Source organism: Elephantulus edwardii, unplaced genomic scaffold (genome assembly GCF_000299155.1).
Source record: "Elephantulus edwardii isolate Elephantulus edwardi_28Jun2011 unplaced genomic scaffold, EleEdw1.0 scaffold00594, whole genome shotgun sequence".
In the NCBI taxonomy this organism is placed as follows: Eukaryota; Metazoa; Chordata; class Mammalia; order Macroscelidea; family Macroscelididae; genus Elephantulus; species Elephantulus edwardii.
In genome coordinates, this window is record NW_006400344.1 from 47,136 (window position 1) to 51,594 (window position 4,459).

Genomic DNA, 4,459 nt, shown 5'->3' on the forward strand with positions numbered 1-4,459 from the left:
TCTAGATGGAATAGTTGCATATGCATTTAATTTATCCTACGCATAGGTGGTGGTTGTTGTTGTTGTTGTTATACATAGGCAAACACTTTTTTTAGGGGAAATTCTACCTCTTTTTAGAGTAAACATGAAATCCTTATCCCCCTGGATCCCTTTATCATTCTGCAAGTTTTTGATTCTTTTCTGCATCTCCATAAATATGCTTTCCTCTTTTAATAAATATTCTGCTTGAAATCCCAGAGGTGTTTGATTCAAATCCACCAGATGCTGTGCTGGAGAAGGCGGGACCATCCCCTCCTGGACCAGTCAGGTCTGACTTGATGGTACACACACAGAAACACAGAAAAACATACTCTGCCTGTGTGAAAATAATTCACGTTTCCCACGTGTTCATTCTTGTTAAGTGCGAAGGAAATGCCTGCCCTTTTGCAAGGCCAATTGCCTTCTTGACAACAATAAAAGAAAAAAAAAAATAAGACTTTGTGCAAGTGTAGTCCTCCCACTACTAGAGGGCGCTACTCGATTACCACTTACTAATCTGGTGACCCACAGAATCTCAAAAATGCGATTTTTCAGCATAGATTGCAAGACGGAGTGAAGTTTCCCGTAGGATTCTCAAGGCTTTAGCTGACTGCGTGATTTTATGACCTTAAAGTAGTGAGAGGTTACGTGTTGTTACCAGCCCGGCACTTGAATGTCTGCATTCCACTTCTTGTTTCTGTCTGGACCCTGACTCTGTGAAGCGCACTTCCTGTTTCTGCCCGGACCTTGAGACACACATCATCTGTGTACGTTTTGTTCAGCATTCCGGTTGTAGTCAAGCTCCGGCTCAGGTCGCATTTCATACTTGGAGAAATAAGCCCGAAATCTTTCTAATCTTGAGGGGAAACTTAAGGAACCGGAACTGTATGTTCGGTCCTTGTTTCCGCACGGAAGGCCTTGTGTATGGCTCGGGTCGGGCAGAAACCGGAAGCTGGAGTGACGGCGCTGCCCGGCGGGTTCGGAGCTTGGGAAAGGCTGGTTTCTGCTTTATTCTTTGTTCTGGACGCGACTAAGTGGCCCGCAGGCCTTTGTCCTGAGTCCCCGAGCTCCGAGTCTGTTTTTTGAGCCCGGAGCTCCCGGCCTACCGAGCCGCGGCCGCCGGCGATCGCTCTTCCGCAGCGGCTCCTGGACGCGGCGCGGACCTGTGTCACCTTCGGAGGTGAGATCGCGGGGATCTGCGGGGAGAAAAAGAGGGGTCGTCACCTGCAGCGCCCCTCCCCGTCCTCCCTGAGGCTGTTAGCAGTGCGCGCAGGTGGTCAGTCGGAGTGCAAAGGGCCTATGTCCATCCTCCTCGGCACCCCCCCCCCCCCCCCCCGGGCAACTGCTCCCGCCGCCTGTGTCTCTAGTTAACCATCTTCATAGTGATTTTTAATCCAACTTGGGAAACGGCCCAGCGAGGTGGGAAGCGAGTCCGCCGATTGAGCCAAGGGCGGGTTTGCTCCAAGTTTGCAGGATTTGGCAAAGGATTTGCTGCCAATGCTCACGTGCCTCCTTCATCATCACCTTGCAGCATCCTCTGCTCTAGTCGGTCCTCTGTTCGCTGCCCTTCGCGCCGCTCCGCGGGGAGCTCGGGCTGCCTTCCTTAAATGCCTTTCTCATCATCATCATCAGCGTGTTAGATCCTGTGCTCTCTGCAGTCCCACGACTCAGCTCGAGGTCCGTATGCCTTCCTCTAATACCCTGATGATAAACATTTGCATCAGCATTAGTTTAGTATCATCATCCTGCAAGATCCTCTGCTCCAGTCGGTCCTCTGCTCTCTGTAGTCCCAGGACTCAGCTGGAGCTGTGCGCCTTCCTGAAATGCCATTATTATTAATAATAATAATACCTTTACCATTATTATTATTATTATTGTTATTTTTATTATTACTATTTTATCATCATCATCATCATAGTGCAAGATCCTCTGCTGTGGTCGCTCCTCTGGTTTCTGCAGTTCCCAGGACTCAGCTGGAGCTCTGTGCCTTCCTGAAATGCTATTATTATTATTTGATTCTCATCATTATTTTATTATCATCCTAGTGTAAGATCCTCTGCTATAGTCGCTGCTCTGGTTTCTACAGTTCCCAGGACTCAGCTGGAGCTGTGTGGGTGGGTGAAATGCCTTTTATTGTTATTATTATTATTATTATGCCTTTTTAAAAATTATTATTATCATAATTATTATTTTATCATCATCATCATAGTGCAAGATCCTCTGCTGTGGTCGCTCCTCTGGTTTCTGCAGTTCCCAGGACTCAGCTGGAGCTGTGCACCTTCCTGAAATGCCTTTTTTTATTATTATTATGCCTTTTAAAAAATTATTATTATTATCATTATTATTATTTTATCATCATCATCATAGTGCAATATCCTCTGCTGTAGTCGCTGCTCTGGTTTCTGCAGTTCCCAGGACTCAGCTGGAGCTGTGTGCCTTCGTTAAATGCCTTGATGATGATGATGATAATAATCCTTCGTTAAATGCTATTATTATTATTATTATTATGTGCCTTCATTAAATGCCTTTATTATTATCATCATCATCATCATAGTGTAAGATCCTCTGCTATAGTCATTCCTCTGGTTTCTGTAGTCCCAGGACTGAGCGGGAGATGTGTGCCTTCATTAAATGCTATTATTGTTGTTATTATTATATCATCATCATCATAGTGTAAGATCCTCTGCTGTAATCGCTCCGCTCTCTGTAGTCCCAGGACTCAGCTGGAGCTGTGTGCCTTCCTGAAATGCCATTATGATTAATTATTATTACTGTTGTTGTCATCATAGTGCAGGATCCTCTGCTGTACTCGCTTCTCTGATTTCTGGAGTCCCAGGACTCACACACCTGTATCTGTGTGCATTCGTTAAATGCCGTTATTATCATCATCATTATTGTTATTTTATCATCATCATCATCATAGTGTAAAATCATCAGCTGTAGTCGCTCCTCTGGGTTCTGTAGTTCCCAGAACTCAGCTTGAGCTGTGTGCGTTGGTTAAATGCTATTATTATTGTTTATTATTATTATTATTATTATTATTATTAATTATTGTTGTGATTCTTATATTTTTATTATTGTTTATTATTATTGTTATTAATTATTGTTGTGATTCTTCTTATTATTATTATTATTATTTTATCATCATCATCATAGTGTAATATCCTCTGCTGTCATCGATCCTCTGTGTGCCTTCGTCAGATGCCTTTATTATTATTATCGTGATCATTATTTTAATATCATCATAGTATTAGATCCTCTGCTGTAGTCGGTTCTCTGGTTTCTGTAGTCCCAGAACTCAGCTTGAGCTGTGTGCATTGGTTAAATGCCATTTATTATTATTAATTATTTTTTATTGTTGTTGTGATCATAGTGTGAGATCATCTGCTTTTGTCGCTCCTCTGATTTCTTTTTTTTTTTATATACTGTCTCCCAGTTCTAGAGACTAGAAGTCTTTTTTTGTTAATTTTTTTAAAATTTATTTTATTATTTGTGTGTGTGCGTGTACCGTCAAATCAGATCTCACTGGTACAGGAGGAGATTGTCCCTCCTTCCCCGCTCCTCTGATTTCTGTAGTCCCAGGACTCAGCTGGAACTGTGTGCCCTCATTAAATGTCATTATTATTATTATTTTAATCACCATCATCATAGTGTAAGATCATCTGCTGTAGTCGATCCTCTGATTTCTGTAGTTCCAGGACTCACCTTGAGCTGTGTGTGTTGGTTAATTATCTTTTTATTATTATTATTTATTGCTGTTGTTGTGATCATAGTGTAAGATCCTCTGCTGTAGTCTCTCCTCTGATTTCTGGAGTTCCAGGACTCATCTTGAGCTGTGTGTGTGTTGGTTAAATGCCAATTATTATTATTATTATTATTGCCATTTATTATTATATTATATTATATTATACTATATTATACTGTATTATATTATTATTATCATCATCATCATAGTGTAAGATCATCTGCTATAGTTGGTCCTCTGAGTTATGTAGTCCCAGGACTCAGCAGGAGTTGTGTGCATTGCTTAAATGTCTTTAGTATTATTATTTATTATTATTTTTGTTATCATCATAGTGTAAGATCATGTGCTTCAGTCTCTCCTCTGATTTCTGTAGATCCCAGGACTCCGCTGGAGCTCTGTGCGTTGGTTAAATGTCTTTATTATTGTTGTTGTTGTTGTTGTTGTTGTTGTTATTATAGTGTACAATCATCTACTGTTGTCGCTCTTCTGATTTTTTAATTCCAGGATTCAGCTTGAACTGTATTCATTGGTTAAATGCCTTTATTATTATTATTTATTGTTGTTGTTATAGTGTAAAATCATCCGCTGTGGTCTCTCCTCTGATTTCTGTATTTCCAGGACTCAGCTTGCGCTGTGTGCGTTGGTTAAATGTCATTATTATTATTATTATTATTATTTTATTATTATTATTATTAT